At 35.0% G+C, this 26,682-nt stretch overlaps 2 pseudogenes; both read right to left on the reverse strand.

Annotated features, from left to right (window-relative positions):
* Window positions 1-359: 359 nt before the first annotated feature.
* LOC118017298 lies at window positions 360-12,675 on the reverse strand (annotated as a pseudogene).
* Window positions 12,676-20,164: 7,489 nt separating this feature from the next.
* LOC118017299 lies at window positions 20,165-20,527 on the reverse strand (annotated as a pseudogene).
* Window positions 20,528-26,682: the final 6,155 nt, after the last annotated feature.

Here is a 26,682-nt window from a genome sequence, read left to right on the forward strand (position 1 = left end):
CTAAAATGATAAAATTTATTCAATGTTTTAAAAGATTTCTAAAGGATACCCTATAGTCACAGGTATCCATTACATGATTGAAATATTTATAATTATTACTGCCAGATATGTTTTTCTTTCTAACAGCTAAAACTAAATACCTTATAAGTAGCTTAATTTTATTTCTTTGTTGTTGTAGTTCTTTAGTTTTTATTTCATAATCATAAGCTTAACTCTGCAATCCAGCCAGACTTGGAGGGGAGTAAGGAAAATACAGAACCCATCCAACTGCTGGGAGAGCTCAAAGATGGGGGTAAAGGGGTGATCTGAGCTACAGAAGGAGTGGTCTGGTAGTTAAGATAAAATACAAGTCAAATTTATTAGGCTTGTCCACAGTCAGCAGTGGTGATCTTGCTGGTCTTGCCATTCCTGGTCCCAAAGCGCTCCATGGCTACCACAGTGTTCATGGCCTCTCTCCCCTTGCCTGAGACCATGTGCTTGCCATCCAACCACTCAGTCTTGGCAGATGAAAAACTGGGAATCAATTGTGCTGGGCTCAGCATTTTCCATGGACAAGATGCCAGGACCCATGTGCTTCCGGATGAAATTCTCATCATCGAAATTCTCCCCATAGATGGACTTGCCTCCAGTTCCATGATGGCATGGGAAGTCACCACCCTGGCACAGAAATCCTGGAATAATACTGTGAAAGCAAGAGACGTTATAACCAAATCTTTTCTCCCCAGGGCTCAGAGCAGGAGTCCTCTGCTATCTTTGGCACTTTGCAAACAGCTCCAAGGAGACTCGGTCCAAGGGCTCACCATCCATGGCAATGTCGAAGAACACGGTGGGGTTGACCCTGGCTGGGCAGTGTCACCGGCTCCAGAGCAGTGGTATCTGCAAGGTGGCCTATTTCTTCTTCTTTAGTTACTACAATTCTTTAGAATGAGGAAAATGATAATGATCCTTTTCTGTGAAAATTTGTTTATGGATGTGAAGATTTAAATTTTTTTCTTGTAAGTTCATATTTTGGGGCCTAATTGCAGACTTACTGAGTCAAAACACCTGAGTCTGGAACCTCGATATTGTAAATCTCAGAACTTAGTATCTACGTTTAAATTCGTTTTAAAGAGTGCTCCTCGACCTCCTTTAGTTATAACTCCTCCTTATTATTATTGTTTGTAACAGAAAAATGCATAACTCAGCCAATGGGCACAGCCTCCTGCTTCACAGATGTGAAATAAATGTTCACTTAATCTCCCACTTTATAGAACACTCATTGTAAAGAGGATGATTCGGTAGTCAATAACCATTCTTTTGGAAGGGAAAATAAAAAAGGGTTGCACCATGACTACCTTCATCTGAAATGTTGCTAACCTTGTAACAAATTAATATTTCATTCTTCACTAGTTTTTCAGTCCACCATAGTGTTTAAAATGTCAACCTTGTAACATGAGCCTCAAATCACATGGAAGTGTGTTTGAAAGTCATGGCCCTAGGCCCTGTCTCCAAACTATGGAATCTGCATCTTGTGGAGTGGAGCCACATAAGTATTCAAGATGATTCTTGTAAATACAGTGTTTGCTCATCATTGGTCTAATTCCCATGACTCCTCTCTGCTATTTTGTATGTGTGTGCATATATATTTGTATATCATGTACACACAAGTACTTGTCCAGCCTCTGTAGGCATGAGAGTTTACAACTCCTATTCTAGAAATTTGGTATAATGTCAACTATACCATCTCAAAAAACAACAGCAAATAAATGTGTGTTGGGTGGATACATGAATAAATGAAGTTGGAAAAGTGGCTACATTTTAAAATTTTGAATTACAACTGTGAAATTATATAGTCACAATTTGCTAAGGATCTCAAAATACTGAGCCACATAATAACTAGGGAATCTAGGTTGTATATTTTCCATTTATTATAGAGTTTAATATGAAAATGGAACTCAAATTTTTACCACAATTATCTTTCTAACTCTCTTCCAACAGGAAATTGGGTTAGAAATGTCTAACTCAAAATAAGAAGCATCTTGAAGTCTTCAAACTGTTAATATTAATTATTCTTGTGCTTCTTTGTTTCCTGAATTAGAAAAAACAAACTCTCAGACTTGTATTTTCTAAGGTCATATTGGTTTTGGTTTGGGGAATAAAGCATCTGATTCTGTAGTAATCCTAGGTTATGTCTCTATCCTGTCATAATTTGCCATTTGTTCAAGTATAATTTTTGCTAAAATAGTTTCATTTGCAAAATATATATTTATCATCCAAATTCAATATCCCTCCAAAAGGATTCGTTTAAATCACTGTTTATCAATAAACAATACTTTGAAAATGTATTGAAACAGTGGCTTACATAATGTTCCCCCCTTTCTTTTTGCTCATTGAGATTTTCCAGTAAAACCTGTGTTTTCATCAAAACGTTGCAAAAGACTGTGAATATGTTTTAACTTTAAGAGGGTCAGCACACACTCTTTTAGGTAAGAATACTATTGTATTATATATAATATGTTATATACCTTACAGAATATATCTTCCAGGTTCTAGTGATCCATTAATTAAAATGGTACTGAGCATGTAAATTGGTTTAGGTCTTTTTCAGGATTTAAAGAAAAGGATATTTCTTAAAAGGGAGGGGGGATAGGGGAATTGCAAAAGTAGGTCATATTGCTCTAATCTTGTATTTGTGTTTTTAAAGGATGCAGACTGAGTCAGAATAGAGGCAAAACACACACTTGTTCCGTGAATCACAATCCAGACTCAGAGCTGGCGCAGATTTGAGGAATGTGCAGGATTCTTATCCAAGCCATGTCTGGTATTTATCCAGGTTAAAATTTTCTTTTTTTCTTTTTTTCTTTTTTTTATATGAGAAGAATGCAATAAATAATACATTTTCCTTTTCACTCCCCAGTGTTTTAGTTAGTTCATTTGAGTTGTATTCATTCAATTCATTTTATTTCTTGCCTTGATGAGCTTAATATTCCTGGCAGGCTTTGAAAACATGGCTGAATAAATTTATGAATGAAAATTGCCAAGTTCTAATCCGGGCCTTTACCATTATTTTTCACAACTTTTAGAAGAAAATCAATCCTAGGTTCTTTAACATGGCTCTCTTATTTTCAAATCCCTGAGAAGTGTTGGATGCTGTAGTAAATATATATTGACATGCAAAATGTTACAAAAGCTTCAAGCATGGTTTTCATTAGGAGTTGCAAGTAGAAGTTGAAAATGTTTATTAAAAATTATATTTTTTTCACTTTTTATGTAAGTAGCCAGAATGTTTTGACATACATTTATAGATTGGGTGAAGTTATTCGGAAAAATAAACAAAACTCTTTCTAAAAAACAAACAAACAAAGCACTTCATGTTATTTCACAGTTCTCCACTTTCATGGAAAAGAAAAATCTTGACTCTTGGCATAAAATCTTAGATCTAATACCAAACTAGGCTTTTTACCCCTGAACACCTTCCTATTCAGTCTCCAGGACCAAACATAACACAGCATAAAAAGTATAAAACACTGTAGAATAATTTTTTTCTAGTTATCATAAGAGATTTTATGACAGTCTCATAATTGCCTTTAACTATCTTAAAATTATTTTATTTTAAAAAACACAGAACAGATTTTTATATGGACTCTGTGGTGACAGAAGAAAAACTTAAGAATCATTGCAGTTTAATGTTAAAAATGATGTAAAAAATAAAATGTATCTATGCATTTATAATCTTTTCATTTTGTGACATATTGTAGATGATTTGCAAATCTTAATATTTACTTGGTTACTTGCTGTTATAGGCTGGATTGTGTGTCTCCAAATTCGTATATTGCGACCCTAACTCCCAATGTGACTATTGCAGATAGGGCCTTTAGGAAGAAAATAAAGGTTTTAAAGTGTCAATAAGGGTGGGGCCCTTACCTGACAGGATTGATTTCCTTATAAGTAGAAGAAGAGACACCAAAGATCTTTCTCTCTGTGCATATATACACAGAGTATATGCAGAGAAGAAGTCATATGGGGACACAGGGAGAAGGTAGCCATCTACAAGCCACTAAGAAATACCTCACAAGAAACCAAATATGTTAAGACCTGGATTTTGGACTTTGAGCCTCCAAAACTGTACGAAAATACATTTCTGTTATTTATTTAAGCCACATAGTCTGTGGTATTTTGTTATGACAGCCTGAGCTGACTAATACACCTGCGCACAAAGCTGGTGCTAAGGCGCTTCCAGTTTTTCCCAGGGATCAGCTGATTCTAATGAGCTTTTTTGAGAGTGAAGCTTTTGGGGAAGAATTTGAAGGAGCAGTTAAATTCTACTGGTTAAATTCTCTAATACTAGAGTAGTACATAGGAAATGTCAAAGTCATTTGAAGGTAGGAGAAGAATGTTGATAACTTGGCTAATTCCACTAAATGTTTTCTTTATTGTGCCATTTGCTAAATTATAAAATGTATTTACACTACCAATTACTTCTGTTTAATTATCTACAGCAGTCTTCATAATTAGAACTACCATTCTGAGGGTGTCTTATGTACCACTCACTGAATATTTAGCATTTTACTAAACATTACAGCAACTTCCTAATATAGACATTATTAACCCATTTGGCAGATGAAGAGACTGAAGCTCAAAATGGTGAGGTTTTTTTTCAAGAACATGCAGTTGGAGAACATCTATTTTGAACAAAAGTGTGGCCCCAAAGCTATCACTCTAATTTATTAAGATGTTTAAACAAAAGACAAATATACAGAAAAGGCTTAATAGGATTCTGACGTATCTAATGAATATGTGAAAATATTTTTCCTCCTTTTTATCTTAATTTTGTTTTGTTTTCTGGATAATCTAGATTTATTCCCTAGCCTATTATATCCATAGGCTTGGGTAGGTTTTGTCAAAAGGACCCTTGTCTATATGGGACCCTATTATAGCCACTGTGAATCAAAGAAATATCGTATGATTTTATATTCTTAGTACAAGTTTCTCAAGAAGTCTCACCTAACCACACATTCTTTTTTTTTTAATGTTTTTTTTTTTTTAAGATTTTATTTATTTATTTGAGAGAGAGAATGAGAGAGAGAGCATGAGAGGGGGGAGGGTCAGAGGGAGAAGCTGACTCCCCGCCAAGCAGGGAGCCCGATGCGGGACTTGATCCCGGGACTCCAGGATCATGACCTGAGCCGAAGGCAGTCGCTTAACCAACTGAGCCACCCAGGCGCCCTAACCACACATTCTTATAAACCACTCATAGAGCTGGCAGTGGGAAGAAAACAACTGATCACTTTGGATGCAGCCAATGAAAACCTGCCAAGTGATATCACGGTATTAATGGTCTGACGATTAATGACAATCTTCATAGGAGTTCATTGTATCAACAAGAAAAAACATGATGAAGTATATTACCTGTTATATATTTTACTTTCTTTTTATTTAAAATTTTGAAATTTTACATAAAAGTTTGAAGATAGTTGGTTTTTTGTTTGTTTCTTTACAGATTCATTCTCTTAGTTTCCCACAAAAATTAGTGGAATCTGTTTTTAAACCACTAGCTAATAACTCTAAGATTCCGCTAAATGTGGTTGTAACATCATATCTAAAATAGTTCCTCTCTTTTTTCTCATTGATTTTTATGTTTCTGAGTTAGACCTCTGTTCTTATTCTTTATGTCAGTTTAAAAGAAAAGAAACCAAGTTCCAACTTGGCCATCAATGACCGAAAAGAAGGAATTTGAAGTCCTGGGATCAAAGAGGTATTTCAGTACATCTTAATAAATTTTTATGCTAACCTATAAACAGAACAATAGAAAGGAAAATATGATTTATACACACATCAGAAAAAATCATTTATATAATACTAAGGATGCTACATCAGTTCATAAATTTTAAAGAAAGACAACAAAGAAGTTTTTATCTCCTTTAAAAAAGGAATGCTTAGCAGCCAGACATAGCCCATGATCAAGTGAACTGAACAACAAAATTATTAAGCTTGCATGAAAAAGTCAAAGAGGTAATGTCTTCTGATGAATGTTACCATATTTATACATGTGTAGGTGTGTATGTGCGATTTTATGTGGGTATGTAACTACACGTCACTTTTTTTAACAGCTGAAGAAAAAAAGTTCTTTTGAACAAAGGTGGAATGTAAACAACAAATCTTTTTAGTTCAGCTAAAAAATATTAACAAAATCAACAATATAAGTTCTTATCAGAAATCATAAACAAAAGTTTTTCTTTACCTTTTAAGTTGTTTAAAGATTCTGTTTGACAAAATAATTTCCTTTGTTTTTCCGTCTTTGGTTACTTAAAAATAACTGAGGCTTAATATTAAAAGAGCTAAATCTTATTCACAACTATGTAACCTTTTATAATTGACTTTGATATCTTTTGTTGTCACTTTGGTTTAATGGATAATTAAATATTGTCTTATAAAAATAAGTTCTTATCAGAATACTCACCACACACATATATATGTGTATATAAACACACACACACACTGATGATGATGATGACGATGATCAAATGAAAGGGAGAGAGAGAGATTGATTTTGTAAACCTGGACTGAACTCTTGAACAAGTCCTTAATTATTTTGGTATTAAAAATATACTTAATAATTTAGGTTGGTTAAGATAACAGGGAAAAAGCAATTCAACTGTCTACTAAATCCATCATATGACTGTGACTATTTTGAGCCTAAAAGCAGTCAGAAATGATGTGAGAAGATAGCAGTATAAACATAGCACAAGGCTTAAAAATTAATGAAAGGTCAACTGTTCAAATGGAAAACTGAGAACATATCTGTGGGAGGAAGTAATGCTTCAGACAGATATTTCACTTGATGTAATTGAAGACTTTCCTATGTGACCTGAATCTACCTGATAGACTGTCACATTTTGAAACTTCTTCTTTTATATTTTTCATGTTTCTTATCTTTGTCGTTATTGTGTTTTTGTAAAGATTCATATGTTCGCTTTCTCAAATAGTTTTCTCAGTGCAGTGATTTAATTTTCTATATCTGAATTTAATTTGACAGCAAAGAGGAAGGGCAAATTAAAACCAAATGCATTTCTTTTTAGTTTATTTGTGGTTTTTTTTTTTTTTTTAGCATACTTATTTGGGGGGGGGGGGAAGGAGACTGTGAAATAGAGGTTTTAAATTACTTGTCCAGCTAGTGAGTAGTGAAGCCAGGAGTCAAGCGCAGGCACTGTGGCACCAGAATCCATGCTCCTGACCCCTTCACTTAACCGTCTTTCTAGAAAAATCCATAGACTTTAGAGAAGAAACAATGCTTGAGATGATTATTAAAAGACTATTAGGAATGTTTTAGGTTGAACAAAAAATGAAGCACATTCTAAGCGGAGGAATTAGTGTGTGTATGAGAGAGCAGGATGGATTCACAGAACTCCAGATTGTTTAGAATTAGACTATAGAATAAGCAGAAGAGAGGTACGAGATACAGCCGTAGATGGGGGTAGCTAAAATGATGGTGTCATGGATAATGATAAAGAGCTAAGAATCCAATGTTTAGGTGATAGGTCACAAACTGAATAGTTAGAAGTGAAGAGAAATGAAGTCAAAATAAGCATTTAAGGGGCACTTTTGATCTATGGCAGGTGTCTGCAAACTTTTTTTTTTTTTTTTAACAGGAGCAGATAGTAAATATTTTAAGCTCAGTGAAAAGGAGGTAAATCAAGGATATTATGCTGACCCTTGATCTAAGGGGAAAAGCAAAAACCTGAAATAAGGCAATAGCTTCTGGTAAGGTTGGTGTTAATTGTGGCAAAGAATCAATATCGGATCGAGAACCTATTAGAAGTTTGAATTTTAATATTTTGTGATTGATTGAATATGGAACTTGAAAAGGAAGGAAGAATGTGCAGTGCCTCTGAAGATTATTTAGGTGGTATATTATTCCTCTCCTTCCACCTGCCATAAGCATGTATGCACATACACACAAAAACACATGTGCACACACACATTTGAAATGGAAGATTGGGAAGGTAATAAAATTAGTTCTCATTGATTTCACTTTGACACTTCTAAAAGTTTCTCAAATGCTTCTTCTGAAATACCTATTTTCTGCCCTGGCCTCAGTGATGCTGGATTTTCTGCCAATCTCTGAAAACTACCATATGTGTAGTTTGAAATACATAACCATTAAGGTCCCGTCCACATTTACTTGAGACTGAATCAACTCAAAGATAAGACAAATCAGCAAGCATAAACACTACTTTCAAGAAACCTGGCAATGAGAAAGCAATGATAAAAGTAATATAAAGAAAATAAGGACATTTTTAGCGAACTAGCAAACTAGAAATCCAGAGGTGCTTCTGGTAAGAATATCTGTTTGCTGGATGAAATTAATAGCAAACTCGAATAGAAAAGTAAACAAAAATACACACACACACACACACACTATTATCTTCTTTAATTGTATAATGAAGTATCAGAGAAATTAAGAGAAATTCATAGGGCTCAGGACAAAAAAATTGTTTGCAATAGCAGCTCTTGTTTATTCTCAGTGACCTAGAGCCTGGCTTTATGGGTCTGGCCTTGTTCATGTGAGGGAGAGTTTATGAAACTTGAACCCTAAGCAAGATCAAATACTAAACTGGAGATCCCAGCATTTGGCATGTATTCTCAAGGGCCAATAACTTCAGAGCATGAACTAAAAATATAAATCCTGATCCACTAGGAATTGGCAGAAATACTTGCTTATCTCTCTGGAGAGTCCTCTGCTAAAATTATGCTGAAAACCCCTATGAAATGAGGTGCTCCTTAATTGGCATGATACATATAATCCTCCCAACTTGAATGTCATTGTAATTAAGTCTGGAAAGCTCAGTGTCCCCCATTCATAAACACCTCTAAGAGTAATCTACAGAAAGCCGTAAGGTGGAAGCAGAAAACAGCACATTAAGCAGTGAATTAGCAAAATTTCTTATGAAGGCTCCGAGTTTCCAGTACTTTTGAACATCTCTCATATGGATACAATCCTTCTAGTGATTTGGAGTTTATGGAAGGTGAAAAACAAAAGCATTTTCATGACAACAACTCAGCTTCTTTATCCCAATCCACCTGGTGTATGATTGCCATTCTTAGTCAATGTTGTGAAAGAGGAGACTTCCTATCTAGAAGTCATCTTCTGTCTTCTCTTCGCTGGCATTTTCATCCTAACTTATCCAGATCATTGTCAGCTTTTCTTCACACATCCTCAGCTTTCCCTGATGATGTAAGCCAGTAATTCTTAACATCAGCATCAGTATAAACTGGTATAATCAGCTAAATTGTGCCCCCCCCAATATTCATATACATGAATATCCCCAGTACCTCAGAATGTAACTGTATTTGGAGATAGAGCCTTTAAAGAGGTATTAAGTTAGAATGAAGCCATGAGAATGGACCCATATCCATTCTAACGGGTGTCCTTGTAAGAAATGGAAATGAGAGACACCAGAAAGCTACATGCATAGAGAAAACAGCTTGGGAGGGAACAGCAAAAACGCATTCATCTTCAAGCCCATGAGAGAGGCCTCAAAAGAAACTAACCCCACTACCACCTTGAATTTAGACTTCCACCCTCCAGAACTCTGGGAAAATGAGTCTGTGTTGTTGAAACCACCCAGTCTGCGGTATCTTGTCGTGGCAGCCCTAGCAAACCCCTACACCTGGGAACTTACCTGAAATGCAAATTCTTGGGTCCACACAAAACCTATTGAATCAGAAATTCTGGAGCTGGAGCCCAGCAATTTTATTTTACCAAGACTTCCAGATGGTGCTGATACATACTAAAGCTTGAAAATCACTGATTTATTCATTATTGAGGAATGGATTAGTATGATATGATCCCCAACTCAGTTCATTGCTATAAAATTCATAAAGGGTCTCATTGCCTTCTCGGTATCACCACTTATTTCTCTGTACTTATACATCAATAAATGTTCAACCGGGGGTCAAGTACTTAGCAACACCCAGGTGTTTATGGAGAATAAAAATATATATATAAAACACTACAACATCCGAAGGCAAAGATTTACTAATACAAAAAAAAAGGAAGAATGAGAAAATATAACAAAAACTAATGCAACACCTAAACTGCGGGGGGTTGTTTTATATTAGTTTCTTTTGTATTTGGAGACTGACACCGGAGAGGAGAGGCTGGGAGATGGGTGTGGTTTAACTTGGTGGGTCGTCTGTGCTTTTTTACATTACACAAAACTAAGGATGAACAACAGTATACTTGTGGAAAAAATGAATAATGTAGCTTCTGCAAGCAGTTGTAAGAATAAAAGAGAAGTGAGAGCCAACTGAAAGAGCTTCCAACATTCAAAGCTGGAATAATTTGAGTGAAAAAATGAACTAGTATGGATTATAGTCCAGAGTATAAAATAGATATCCATGAATCCATACTGATATAAATAAATAACTGAATGAATGAATAAATAAATGGGGGACAATAGACAAATCTCCCATGCAGAGGAATTTCAAATAATTTGTGCACTCAAGCAGGTGGAGCATAACTCCCTACTCCTCAAGTGTGGGCTCTCCATAATGACTTCCATTCAATGAGGACAGTGTGGAAAGGGAAAATTAGTCATTTTACAGCTGCTTGACAGTGACAAAAACTCAGCCAAATGATCAAGATTAACATCAACAGTGATGTCATATTGCTAACACTTGCTGTGATGTGGTAAGATGGCACTTTACCTGTGTGTTCTTCTTCGAAAAAACTGTAACCCAAGAATAATCATGAGGAAAACATCAAACAAATAACAACAAAAGGACATTCTATGAAGTATTAGATCAGTATTTTTCAAAACCATCAAGGTCACCAAAATGAGAAGTCTCAGAAACTATAACCGCCGAGAGGAGCTTAAAGGGAAATGACCAAATGTCACGTGATATCCTGGATAGGCTCATGTAACCAAAAAAATAACATGAGGTTAACATCTAAGGAGATTTTTTAAAATTGGGAAATTTGAGTGAACCATAGCTTTAGTTAATAATAGTGTACTGATACGGGTTCATTTATTGTGAAAACTGTACCATATTAGTGTAAGATATTAATGATAAAGAGAACTGGGTGTGGTACATATGGGTACTCTCAATACTGTCTGCAATTTTCCTGTAAATCTAAAACTATTTTAGTACAAAATATGTATTTTAAAAAGAGAACTAAGAATTTAGCACGAGAAAATTGTTTTGCAAACAGAAAAGCATTGTATGAAATGTAAGGGATTCTTATTATCAAGTGCCATAAAAATTTAAAAACAAAAATGTCATAACCATTGGGAGGAGAGAGCTCCAGAGAGCTCATAATGAGAGGTGTAGAAACTGGAGGAATGGCCATTAGATAATTGTATGACCTTGTACAGAAAACTTAATATCTTTGGGGTGTCACGTCATAATACTTTGTTCATGATGTCTTTCATGACTAATTCAGAAGGTTGTATTTTTGAGAATGCATTTGGTAATTGCATATAAAATTTGAGGTGATGTTATTATTGTGATTTTTTAAATGTTGTTAATATTATTAAAAACCCCAATGGAAAAGTAGAGTATATGACGAGTAAAGCTGGGAGAAAAAGATTACAGGTAGGGAAAATTGAACAAGTATGAGGAAAGGAGGGCTTAAAGGGCAATGATAAGTCCATTCTGGCTAACTTGGGTGAATTCTATACAGTCATCCTTAACTATATTCATTAATTTATTTGTGGAAATTTTACATTCCATATATAATATTTCTGAAATTAATTTATGCATATGATGGGAGATATGTGTTCTTGGACATCATCTTAGCTGTTGCGTGAAGAAGGCTTAGGAAGGGACAAGATTTGAAGGCAGAGGGACCAATTCAAAGGCTGAGATGAATACAAGAGATGAATCTACATTTGTGGCAGATGGATCAGAGAAAAACTAATGGATTTGGAGTCTACACTGGAGGTAGAATTGGTGAGATTTGGTGATGCTTTGGAGTGGAGAGTGAGGACAAATCAAAAGTCAAGAGCAAATACTAGGTGGTGTCATTTACTGAAATAAGAAAGAAAGGAGGAGATATAAAAGCATACAGGGAAATACAGTATGGTTTTTCAGATACGTTGGGTTTGAAATGTTTATAGGACATTCAGATAGAACTGTCCACTATGTACTTTTACCTATAGATCTAAGTATAAGAGAATGGTACCAGCCAGAGATATACACATGGGAGCCTGTGAGCAACTAACAGTTGAAGTTTGGACAATGGAGAGGATCATCAGAAGAGGCTAATAGTGTGAGATGAAAGAAAACCAGGCTCTGAGGGACAAAATCATTCCACAGATAAACCTTGACTCCCAGTTAAAGCCTCCTCTATTTAGCATCCACAGTATTGTCCCATTCAATTTTATCAACCTCATCTCACTAGTTCTCATACTAAGATGCAATATAAGCCAGACTAATGTGTGTCAAATTAAAATGTCATCCTCTTATCCCTTGCCCCAGCATTCTGCTCTGTCCTCTTGGAATGTTAACATTCTTCCAGCTCACAATTCCTTTATGTATTCACATTTTTTATCAAGACAACCATTTAGTAAGTGGAATTTCATTGAGATGATTCCATAGAGTTAGCACTGGGCTCTTCATAACCCATTTCATACAGCCACTTCGAACCACCTCAAACCCAATAATGTCTTTTTCAAGCTCACAGTCACTCATGCTTTAGGGTTACCATTGACTCTCAACTCATCAATACCCCTGGAACACTCAGGTAACACTTAACGCCATTCTACTTTTTACTGTTCCTTATTTCTGTGCATGCATGTATGTCTTTAGGTAGATTGTAAGTACCTAGACAGCTGGGACCACCCCCATTTTTCACATCCCCTAGCAAACTGTCTTGCCATTAAGAATTTGTTGTTTCACTGATCTATTTCCTGACTAAAACAAATAACGACAAAAAACAAGTTTTGCTCACTGAGGAAAAGGGAGAAGCATGTGCAAATTTGAAAGGGCTGTTTGTAAGAAACAAGTTTATCACGTTTTATTTTTTCTGATGATGATTGAAATGGTGATTCTATAGTGGGTCATTTTCCTTTGTTAGTGAAGAGTAGAAATAAAGCTTGTTTTTACATGACAAATATATTTTCTATTTTTAGCTTATAGCAAATAAAAATATTTAAGAGTTAAACATTTTAAAACCGTGTTGTTGTTTTTTTTTTATTTTTTCTTCCAATAACCACAATATGTATAACACCTTTTGGTTGTATACTTTAAGAAGATTTTCTGTGTCTGACTTGATTCCAAGGTGCCTTTTCCTTGCCATCAACAGGTTTAGAGAGACATGGCCATCAATTTCTAACTTCAAGTCAGTCAGTGCATACTCAAAAAACTCTCATATATGAGAGTTTGACCTCCAGAAACACGCTATGGCCCTGACTTGGTCCAAGAGATGGCTGGCCATAGAAACCCAACCCCCACCCAACAAAAATGAATAATGTTCTCTCTTTTGAAAAGTCTCCAAATTGTTCCCTTGCAGCCAACCAATGACTACCAAATATGCTTGAAGACCAGCTTGAATTCCCTCCAATACCCCTTTCTCCATATCCCTCCTTAATGGAGTAATTGCTGCAATTAGAAGAGGCTTTATCAATATTTCCTTTTTCGATTTTATAAAATGTACTCTCCTTGTTAATACCTTTGAACCACTGCAGCAGAAGGGTTTCCTTGACATATTTATTTGTGAATAAGTATCAATTGCCATCTTTGTGTCCAACTTATTTTGTCTTTGACACAAACATACTAAGAAAAGTAAGTATGCTATACTGTATCTTAATATATTATTTTAAATTTTCCAAGTTAACATTAATACAAATAGTTGAAAAATCATAATTCTTTCTAGGAAAGATTTTGATGACGCTTTAGGTAGGGAACATCTTGTTATACATTCATTGAAGTGCATTCAGTGTGTCTATTACATATTGGATTAGGACTAAATTCATCATTCTCTAATCACTTGCAACACAGACAAAATATCATAGTGACATTTTCCTTATACTATATCCTGATGTTCCTGAGAATATCTCTGGAGCATTTTCAGCCTTTTGATAAGCCTGGTTACAGCCTCAGATAATGGTTTTCTTTTTATCTAGAGATAGGTTTTCAGGCTAAACCTTTAATTTTGGAGCAATTGAAAGGTGAACACCTTCTGTTATGCAACAGAAGAACTATATTGTGGTAATAAGAATCCATTGTACCTCCACTGGGTAATGTCTAAATATAAGGAGCTTGACATGTCAGTTACCTGGTGTAGAAGTTAACATGAAAGAGTTTAACACACATTTATTCTTTTTGTTTTCTCTTGCTTTTCAATTGTATCCCAAACAGCAAACTGTTAACCTTTCAGGGCCTAATCTATAATTTGTATTCTGGTCAACAGCTGATTTACTTGACTGAAAGTCGTGCTGATGGAAGGAGCAAAGGATCAGACATTTAATGGATACGTAACAAAAAGCTCAACTCCATGAATTTAAATCCATTTTACATTAGAAGAACTTATGATAAGTTTATGGCAATAAAATGTCAAGATGTTAATAAGAATTGGCATGTTTCCATGTGATTAAATGACAGAATTACAGCCCAAAATGGCACCTTTTTGTTGGAAATGTAAGAAACACACTGAACAGATGCATTCAGAAAGATAATCATTGTAAAGACACCTCTATACTCTATAAATTACTCCTTATAAAGTCATTGGTAATTTATCTCTCTACAATGAATCTTAGGCCACTTTGAAAATATGGCATCAGAAGAGATTAGAGTTTTTAAACAGGCTTTCTCATTTGCTTTTAATGGTGCTCCCACTTGAAAAAAAAATGGACAACCTTGCAGATACTAATACACTCAGTTTGTTTTTAATTAAAACTTTAATATATAAAATACAGATACCCCTTCTGTATCTTTCATCAGGGACAGACCGATTTTAAAGGTATATAGTCCTTCCTAATTTATTTTTTAAGACTTTATTTATTTATTTGATAGAGAGAGCACATGAGCAGGGGCGAAGGGAGAAGGAGAAGCAGACTCCTTGCTGAGCAGGGAGGACCCCGGGATCATGACCTGAGCCGAAGGCAGACGTTTAACCAACTGAGCCACCCAGATGCCCCAGTATAGTCCTTGCTATTTTAAATCAAGGAGATTATTTTGATTCTTCAGTGACTCCATAACTCTGCCTTCTGCCTTCACTGTTTTAAGTTTGTGTATTCAGCATTTATCGCCTTTAGTTCCTTATTATTTCATTAGATTATAAGCTCCATGATGTCAGGAATCTTGATTTACCCTTCACTGTGTCTTACAGAATCTACCAGAGAATTTAACACAAAGTTTTTTGTTTTGTTTTGTTTTGTTTTGAGTAGAATGATCAATTAGATAGATTTTAAAATATAAATAAGTCCTTTGGCTCTGTAATGGTGTACTTGTGTTTTTACTTTTATGTTTATGTATGAGGCTCCCTACCATTTATTTGTTTGATTTTACATTCTAGGGTGTTAGTTTTTGAAGAGGATACTTCCATTCTGAATACATCTATGTTTACTTGATTTCCAACCAGTTAGTTTCTTAAAAAAGAGTCAAAATGCTTGTTATGCTGTCCATACAACTTACAATTAAATGTTTAATTTTTCCCGCTACTTTCTAATTGACAATTGTAGATTTGTGTGAATACAATCTGACCAACCCCATCAGGTTAACAGAGCCATCAAAAGAGGCCTAGTTAGGACCCAGAATCCTCCAAGGCCATTGTCTGATGATTAGCACAGAACAGTTTGTTGCTGATATTGTCAAGAGTCCTCTCCACTCCCTCAACTCAATTTCTCGCTTCATTGCTTTGAACCCCTATGGGGCAGCAGCAGTTTAAGGGATGTCAACAAGAATACTCTTGCTCTCTCAGGAATTCGCACAAGAGGATAAACAGCTACACAGCTGGGCAAACTAATAGGTATAGAAGTGTGTGACTTAGTGTTTAATAAATACACGAGCATTTTACAAGACCTAGTGGACCTTCCTCGGAATTATTGGATTTGATTGATACATGTAGTGTTTACTTGAGGTAATTTTTGCTTAAATCACAGTTATAGATTTTTTTATTAGATGTGACAAACACCAGGTTTGTTAATTAAGAACCCAGATATAAAGCCATATTTTGTCAAATATTTTTGTAAATATCAAAAAAATTTTTAAAAAGAAATTTCAGAGAAACGCCTCAATTTTATTCTATCTTGTATATGTGTGTCAGTGTTTATGAGTAGTTTAGAGTCCATAAATAGACAGAAGGCTCTACATTTATTTTCTCTACTCCTTTTAATATTGATTTGTTTAGATACTGAGCGCTGTGTTAGGGGCTCTTCATCCTTTAAATAAGGATTGCAGAACAGCAAACAACCTATGACTCGAGGAGTGGAAATTTATGGAATGAAAATTTGCTGTTTCTACTCTAGAGTATAACTAACTACAATTTATCTGGCTGGAGCACGCAGCTATCATATCCCATCATTGAATGGATATTATTTTAATGTCACAGAAATTTTTACCTGAACCCATAAGAGGCTCCAGTGGTTTAAATGAAAATCAGCATGGCTGATTACTACTTCTGCACCAGATCTGCAAAGAGATGATCATGGCCATACGGTTGGGGTTGGGCTTTGAGCTATGAATTGTGGCGTGAGACCCATACTCACGTCTTTCAGAGAGAGTTCGTTACTCAAATTTCAAGCACCATTAATTTCTTCCTTTTCACTTGTAACAGTAGTAAAACTTATCCTGAAAGATGCAGGATATATGACTAATTGAAAAACAGGTAGAATGTGTTAAAATCTCCTTGAGAGGCTCTGCCTTGGAGAACAACATTGAAATAAAAAATGAAAGTGACAGCATTTTGCCACTACCACTTCAACTGCTAACACTCCCTTTCAAAAATATAATAAAATAAGAGTGTTGATCCAAAAATATGAAAAAGCATCTATTTTATCAATTCAAAAAGAGTATTTTTCGAACTACAGCTGGTGAATATTATGTGAATACTGTTTTATACTAATTAAATCCACCGGCAGCAACAGATTCCTTTTCTCTGGAATCATTGCTAAAGCCTATTTAAAGTATCAGAACATTTTATGAGATCAGGAAGAATTAGACTGTATATTTTTAGTTTCCTCACTCCACACGCTATTACCATTACTGATAAAATCACATAGACTACATCTAAAATAACGTAAGGCAACTTACTTATGACTTTTGTTTACTAGTGTGTAGAAAAAATAAAAAAACTTTAAGCTTCTTAAACTACAGTTCCTTCCTCATTTTTAAAACAGTTTTGAATTGGGTCGAGTCCTGAAATTAGGAAATTGCCTAGGACCAGTCTTAAGGAAAATTTTTGATAAATGTAAAGCTTTTCTCTTGCTTTCCTTTCTCTGATACACTTTTCCAGTAACTAATCATTCCTTTCCTTACACAGTTGTTTGGCTTCTCCAAAGCCAGGCCTAATTTCCTGTGATGTGCTCCATTTTCTGAAAGGACCGCTCCTTCCTACCTTTTGCTGCTCATGACCTTCATTAAAATGTTCATGTTTTGAAAATATGTTTCAGTGAGTCAGGAGAAAAGTAATTGGATTGAAAAGTGAGTAAAAAGTGAATAAATAATCTCTTGAAGTGTTTGAATTTAAAAAAAATTCAGGTCAGTTTTTTTGTTTGTTTGTTTGTTTGTTTGTTTTTGTACAAATGATCTCTCATCAGTATGGGTAATAACTCTTTTGACAGAGAGTTAAACTAAATTACTTTTTAATGTCTCTTCCTCCACAAGATACCAGAAAAAAAAGTAAAGTGAGCTATTGAAGAGTTTATGAACATAGTTTGGATAGAAGACCAATAAAACATAAACAGGCATCAATTATAATACTTAGACAACTATCCAGTTGCCTTCTTATAAAACCATCCTTCACGGGAGCCTGGGTGGCTCAGTTGGTTGAGCGACTGCCTTCGGCTCAGGTCATGATCCTGGAGTCCCTGGATCGAGTCCCGCATCGGGCTCCCTGCTCGGCGGGGAGTCTGCTTCTCCCTCTGACCCTCCCCCCTCTCATGTGCTCTCTCTCTCTCTCTCATTCTCTCTCTCAAATAAATAAATAAAATCTTTAAAAAAAAAAAAAATCCTTCCCTGCCTGATGTTTGGTGATAAAAAAAAAAAAAATAGGACATGAAATAGGAAGTAGTCAAATTCTGAACTAGAAAAATGAAAGTGAGTAATAAAACTTAGTAAAACTTCATATGAACACAAATAGTCCTCATACAAACAAAACATTCCAGACTTGAATTACTAAAGCTTTGTTTTATCTAGGTTCTAAGTTTGGATTCCAAAGATAGGATTTCTGTTCAAAAATATTTAAACATTTCTCAAAAATGTTAAGAGTGCCTATTTATCATATTTTTTCCACACTATGTTCAAGATGTAGAGAGTGATCCAGCTTAATTTAGTGTTAATAGTAGCTTATTCTCATTAATGAAAAATTTTCATAGTAAGGAAACATAAATTCAGGGATAAAAAACAAATATCGCTGCTTATAAGCTTATTATTTAACTTCGCAGCTGTTGTAACACTATATGTAGGGAATAGTGTTACAAGGGAATAGTAAAATTTTGTACTAGTAAATCTGCCACAGATCAGTGATACAAACAGTACATTATAGCTTTTTAGAAATGTGAAATAGCAAACCTTTGACATTACTGATGAATTTTAAAACCAGAGCATTGTATCTCATATAAGATTCACAGTTGAATTGTTTTGTTTATGTATTTTCGAATCTTCCTACCCCACCCCTGCCCATGGTGGCCTGCTAGGCACAAGACGTACATGCTTAAATTTGCATGGAGAAAAGAAAATTGGCAATTTGAAATCATAATTTGCTTTGAATTTCTATTAAACATTGGAATTAAAAATAGTTCCCTATAGGTCTGGGTAAACATTTGGTTTATTAGCTTCTAGTTTTCTGTTTTTGCAAAAAAAAAAAATAAATAAATCAGTATTCTTTGTGTTCTAAACAATGGATTAGTCATGCATAAAAACACTTAGTAATATATGAGAATTATTATTTGACTATTCCTTGGTGTTAGTTCAAAGTTGCATTTTCAAATACTGTGTTAAGAACTTCCTGGAAAAATTTAACATTTTATTTGTTTGGGAATACTATCACATACTGCATTAGTTGTCAAACCAATGACTTAATCGTTTGATAGTATTTCCACATCTGTTTTATTGTCATAAATGGTTTGTCCTGTGTAATGCACTGTGTTTTGTCCATTATAAAATAGAAACTACAGCTTTTTAAAGCTGGAACGTCCTAAGATCATATCATATGTGAAGGAGCACAGCTCTTCAGTTAGACAACTTGGATTTAATTCTACTTCTGAATCTTTTGACTATTTACACCTCTGTTTTCAACTGTTACATGAGAAAAATAATACCTATCTTAGGTCTTCTAGTGTTGTTGGAGATTTTAAAAATATATTGTATGAAGAGTTTTTGTTAAGTCCTCACAAAAATTAGCATCAATAATGTCCCATTAGAAATAGAGTATAACAGGAAGTCACTCTCTGTCAGCAATCAGTATTAATCTAGAGCTTACAGAGTAGTCAAGACACTGTTTTACAGTGATGACCAAGGGAGGGGGAGCCTTCTACCAAGAAGCTTACACTAGGGTGAAAAGGTCTAGACATACAGACACTACACATAAAGGTAAAATGTATTTCAGTGAATAACAAATATTATATACTAAATTAAAGAGTGATGTGGCTATTTATTAATGCCTATGAAGTAAAAGTATTACTGTTTTAGATAAGGCCACCCAAGGTATAGCACTTTGCACTTTGGTGACCTGAAATTATACGTTGCTAATCTCATCTGTTCCTACATACTTTTACATAAAGAAATGTGTGATTTTAAATTATCTATGACATATTGATGAATGTCATTGTGCATTTTTCCCATGTTTTATAATTGAGGACTTAATGACTTTTGACTCACTGTATCTAATCCCCCAAGGTTAACACACTAGTCCCATTTTACTAAATATCTAGCATGATTAAAATCTTTTATTTGTTTAAAGTATAATCTCCTTTTTATTTATTTTTTTCTAGAACACAGTTTTTCTTCAGTCCTGAAGGACTTAGCTCCTGGGCTTTGGTGGAGGTCATGGGGCAGTCCCCTAGGGCCTAAATCGAGGTGGGGCTGTTGGATCCTTCCATGCTTCAGGAGAGCAATTCCTGACCACGTGGCTGTGATTGGCACATACCTTGCACAGTAATGGAGTTTCACGTACAGCTTGGGAAGCACATAGGCCTCAAAGAAGACTCGTGCTTTGGAAATGCCCCTGATGGCAGTGGCCTCTACTATGGTCTGAATAAGGAACTTCTTAATGGACTTGAGACTTGATCTGGGGCACGCAACGGGCACATTTGGTACAGTGAATAAGCTACAAGTGGCCAGGACCCTTTTTGGCACGACCATTATTCCCTCATTTCTTTGTCATCTTGGAAGCATGACCTGACAGAGTGATTAAAATATTTAAAATAAAGATTCCTCCTGGATATAACTTGTAATATTTATAATATTTATTGGGGTGATGGCTATGGAATCAGGATTAATCCTCCCTATATCGTTGACCAGAAAATGTTGGAAGACTTTTCTCGAATTCGTTCATTCACATGGTTACATATTTAAGAGGCCTCCTAACTAATAACACCAGGGACAGAAAGAAAAGTGAGGGCCAGATGCAGACATTTAGTATGATTTGTTAGCACCTAAGAAACAGAGACTATAAGAATTCCAGTAAGAAAAATATGATTTAAGTTGACCAGAAATGAGATCACCTGCCTTCTAGGAAGATTCATAGCCTGTTGCTACACCTAAAGAATATGCTTTGGGGACCTAATGAGTTAATCCTGGATAATTCATGCAAAATAAATGAATAAAAAAGGGAAATAAAACTCTATACTGTGTCAGTTGATAAATTGTTCAACAGTCCATCTGAAAAGAGGCATACATATAAATCAACTGGAATTTGTTATACCTTGTCTTTAAATGTGACTTTATAATATATACCCAGTAAATTATAAGTGATGTCGAATATGATCTATTTGTAAAATTTTTGTCATAACTTAAAAAATAAATCTAATGTCATATGTATTTTTACATTTTTTATTTGAAATAACATTTTTGAGATGGATGAAAATATATAGCATTTTTCTTAAATTTCTCATTTTGTTATATTAATTCATCCTTTCCTCATACAATTTTTATTGGTCATTCAATTCTTATTTGTAAAGGAAACTTCCCTATTAGGATTTTTAGAAACTAACATCAAAAAAAAAATTGTCTAAAATTTTGCCATTCCTCATGTGTGTTCTTGAAAGTCATTTTTGCAGGCTCAGCCCTCCACTTGCCAAAGGAGTTGTACCCTAATAAATCATATTTTGTGATTATAATGTGACAGAAGTTCAATACAAAGAAAATTTGAGCCTCATAAAAATCAAATCTGTAGTGAGGAGATGAAGATAGCCTTGTAAATGGCTGTATACACAAAAAAATGTAGAGTTGGAGCACTTCAACAGCCTTTTTGACTCATTTCTAAAAGTAACTTCTTTGCCAGTTTCCTCAGCAAAAAAAGGAAGTGCATATTGTAGGGTTGGGGCTTTTTTTTCCCACTAATCTAAAATCAGCTATTTAAATGATTTTGCCCCACTTTGTCCCCCTCCGTCCCCCATTTTAAAGACAAAGATTTTCATTTTCACTTACATAATAATAATGGCAATGAACATAGATTCTTTTTTAAAAGGAAACATATCAGCTTTTTCTGAAAAATAAAAACAAAAACCAAATAACTCTAGTTAGAGCCCAAAGCTTAGTAATAGATAGCAAAATCAACTATGAATTAGAAAACCCCATTTTTATTCTTCAACTCTTCAATTTTTTTACTGTCTCTGCAATAAGAATGAAAATATCCAGTGTTGGACAATTGCAAAATAGACTAGCGTTCTAATGATTTATATAATGCATATACCCCCCAAATGTTGAGACTGAATCCAAAAGGATAAATTGATAATTTTGAAGATGTAAAAAGATAAATGCTATTTTTAAAACATTTTACTTATTTGTCAGAGAACACACAAGCGGGGAGAGGAGGCAGCAGAGGGAGAAACAGGTTCCCTGCTGAACAAGGAGCCTGATGTGGGACTTGATCCCAGGACCCTGGGATCATGACCAGAGCTGAAGGCAGATGCTTAACTGACTGAGCCACCCAGGCGTCCCAAGATAAATGCTATTTAAATAAATTATATATTTATATGCATTTATGAAACCCATAATTATGCCCCAGTTAATTTATGGGGTGAAAATGAATTTTTACATAAACCATTTACTTAATGAAATGTTGTCCATCTACTGAATGAAGTTCCTGAAGTTAAGATGTCTATTTAACTGATGCGTCAAAGAGATGCTATAAGGTACATTTCTCTTTCTATGGGGGTTCTTGAGCAAATCTTCTGCACATTGATACGGTTGAGATACTTCATTCAAAAATAATATTGTTTACCATCATATAACGTACTTGTGGCTTTAACTACCACCACAAGATATGACAATATGTCCCAAAGAAAACAGGTCAGAAAATGTGCTCTATCTCAAACACCCTTGTGCGAAGGGGAGGGTGGCAAGAAAATAAAACTTCAAGCACCTCTTCTTCACTCTATGAGAGTTACTGCAAAATACCAGGGATGATATAAATAGTTTGAGTCAAGAAGCTTCATAGAGCACAATGTGGCCTTGTAAATTATACTAATGGGGTGACATGGTAACAGAATGTCGATGACAAAGAAAAAAAAATAATTAAGAATCAGAATATCAAAGATGGAATTCTTTAGCAATTATCTAGTTCAACCTGCTCATCTGAAAGATGCAGAACCTGAAACCAACAAAGGAAAATGGAATCTCATCATCCCCTCAAGAATAGTTACTATTTTATTGACCATTTATTATGTACTAACCACTTGCTAAACGCTGAACACAGCCCTGTAAAATAGGAATTTTATAGAGGAGAAAGCTGAGGCTCATTAAAGATAATGTAAGCTGTCCAAGATCACATAGCGGTTATGGTACGGTTAGAACTTCAATTTGGTCCTGCTTGACTCCAAATCTTATAGTCTTTTTATAATTCGGTTATAATGCAAATTTCTATAGTATTCCAATCACATACCTCCTTTGCCACAACGCTAAGTGACACACATTGGTTAATGTGACGGAGCCGCCTGACTCATACTTGGGCTTGGATACTAATATGAGTAATTTTCTTCAAAAGCCAGTCAGGTGAGGGGTATTAAACAAAACAAAGAAAAAGAAAAGAAGAAATTGAACACAGACATTCAGGTAGTAAGCAGAAATCCTGTCATTTACTGCAAGCTTATTTTAAACAAAATTGCCATTATGTATTAATTATAACATTATACCCATATAGAAATCAAATACAGTGACATTCTAGCTCTGCTCTTCACCAGATAAACCTCTACATTTTATCTCACTGATGGATGCTGAAACTGCTTTCTATTAAAACTAGGATCTTTACCTTTCTTTTGTTTGTTTTGTAATTTTTTTATGGAAATTTTAACAGAATCAAAGCATATTTAGAAAGTAAAGTCTATGTCTTTCCTATGGGTAAAAATGGTTTAGTTATTTCTCATCAAAGTTGAGTGAGATCAGTCAGATTGTCTCCCATTTGCTGACAAGAAAATGGAGGCATTAAAATTCAAAGAATCTTACTATCTAATAGCTCCCAGAGACTTTAAAGGTTATTTAATCAGCCACCTTATTTTTTGGATGAAGAAACAGGCTCAGAGTGATTAACAAATTATTTTCACTCACAATTATAGTTAGTGATAGAGTTATGAAATGACTGTTCAGCTTTTTTTTTTTTTAAGATTTTATTTATTTATTTGACAGAGAGACACAGCGAGAGAGGGAACACAAGTAGGGGGAATGGGAGAGGGAGAAGCAGGCTTCCCGCAGAGCGGGGAGCCCGATGTGGGGCTCAATCCCAGGACCCATGGATCATGACCTGAGTCGAAGGCAGACGCTTAACAACTGAGTCACCCAGGCGCCCCTGACTGTTCAATTCTTTTTTTTTTTTTTAAGATTTATTTATTTATTTATTTGACAGAGAAAGAGATAGAGAGAGAAGGAACACAAGCAGGGGGAGTGGGAGAGGGAGAAGCAGGCTTCCCACCAAGCAGGGAGCTCGATGTGGGGCTTGATCCCAGGGCCCTGGGATCATGACCTGAGCTAAAGGCAGTCACTTAACGACTGAGCCACCCAGGCGCCCCATAACTGTTCAAATCTTAACACTCAGTCTTATCCTGTTTTCATTGAGCCATCTTCCTCTCCATAATATTATAATTTCTATAAAGCACTCTTAAAAAACAAGAGTTTAAATAATGAAGGAAATAAGACAGATGACCGGAATCCAGATAATCAGGGTATTCAGTCAACAAGCAATGCCATTTTGCAAAGTTTAGAATGTGGCTAATTAGAGGTTTTATAGACAGCACTTCCAGGGTGAAATGGAGAACTCTAAAGAAAAAATAAATTGAAAGTTTGCAATACTATGCTTGATTCTGACATTGATCACCCAAAGTTAGCACAGACTCCACAAGTTAGGGGCATGGTCCCCAACAAGACTGCCTTATGTCAGCTACAAGTTTGGGGATCTCTTGTCTACTTGCATTTCTGATTAACTGCTTACAAATTTGAGGCATAATTGATTGAATTTTTGGCCACATGACTGAACTCAATCCCCAGACCCTCTCTCCTTTCCAGGTGTCAGGAGATCATGTTACATGAGGCTCAAAGCCCCAAATCTCTAACCACATAATTCTTCATTTTGGTATGACCAGTCGCTATCCTGAATCATTGTTGGCATAAATTCAGGTGTGGTCCAAGGGCCCATCACCAATAAAAAGACATTCCCATATCTTGGGAAATCCCAAGGTTTAGAAGTTTCCTCCAAGGAACCATGAACAGAGATCAGACAAATTCTTTATTCTACAAAAAGGTGTACATATTGAATTAAGGGGGTATGTTTTTCTTGCTCCCAAAACCTACCATGCTGATAAGACAAACTATTTGACCCATTGTAGCCCTAAATAAAGGATAAGTACTGCTCTCCAGACCTTGTGTAATTATGTATACAATAAGTACCTTTTTATTATTGCCAGTCCAAAATTGCAAACACCTCAGTAAATTCCTTGAGTTTCAATCTTTTAAAAAACAAGATGTTAAGGAATGGGGAAGTAGTTTTTACTACCAGTCACACACATCACTGAAATAACCAAGCACTTAATAAACACACAAACAGCCCTTCAACCACAAACAAATCTAAAGCCTAAATCTGACAAAACCCATTAGCGGAGAATATTGTAATAATCCTACTAATTAATGGACTGCAAAAGGCTTCCAGATGGCATAAACAAATACACTTAATTATGGTCCATCATTCTTGCTTGTACTTAGAACCTCCAGCATTGTAGGACAATTCTGAAATTTATATGGTTATGAATTATTGTTGTGCCATATGGAAATGCAATTTGATAGAATTGCACATTTAAAAATCTACTTATTCAACACATAACTTTTAAAATTTTTGTGCTTATAAAAATTTTAAGTCATAAATTTCTAAACCAGAATGTTAATGGACTTTTTAATCTTCTTGCACAAATTACTTATTCAAGAATCATGTCATACTTAGTAAATAAAGAGTAAATAGCAGATTCATTTATAGAACTCCACAGTATGCACACACACACACACACACACACACAAAGGCAAAACAAAACAAGACTAAAAGCCAAAGGATCTCTTTTAATTTGCTTGGTGTGATCAAGTAAACGTGTTTTTTCCTTGATAACACCTATTTCTCATGTTACATCAATTGTCATTGTTATTAATATACCAAAATGATTCTCCCCCCAAAAAGCTGTGGATTTCTTTGAGGGCCAATTATCTTTTAAATACATTTATTTAAGATGTTTTAGTAGCATCTGTGAAAATAAAATTTGGTGAAAAGAAGTTTCTGACTTTTTGGTATTTTCTTGTTAATCTCTTATAAAAACCAATCTGTAATACTTCATTGGAATGATACATGAGGAATGATAGGGTTCATCATAATTATTTAGAAATACCATTTGTACTAGTGTTATTGGGCCACCTGACTAGAATAAAACAAATGATACTTAGTGCATCCTCCAGTCATATCCAATTCTACCACCATTGGTACACATGAGACAGGCAGAGTCCCGTGGAGAAGTCATAAGTAGGAATAAGCCATCAAAGCATCCTGTATGTACAGATACTTTCCCATCTGCATTTTGATATTATTCATTATTACTCAAGCTTAGTATTTTAAATGATGTTTGAGATAAATCCAACATCCATTTAAAACAAGGCACTTTGTAAGTTATCTCAGGCAACCAGTATAATTTGAGATCATTAAAAACATTAGATGGCCATCAGGGAAATGCAAATCAAAACCATTTCACACCCTCTAGGATGAATATAATAAAAAAGACAGACAATAGCAAGCATTAGAGAGCATGTAGAGAAATTGGAAGCTTCATACAATGTTATTAGAGATGCAAAATG

Source organism: Mirounga leonina, unplaced genomic scaffold (assembly GCF_011800145.1).
Source record: "Mirounga leonina isolate KUSES-001 unplaced genomic scaffold, KU_Mleo_1.0 Mir_169, whole genome shotgun sequence".
NCBI lineage: Eukaryota > Metazoa > Chordata > Mammalia > Carnivora > Phocidae > Mirounga > Mirounga leonina.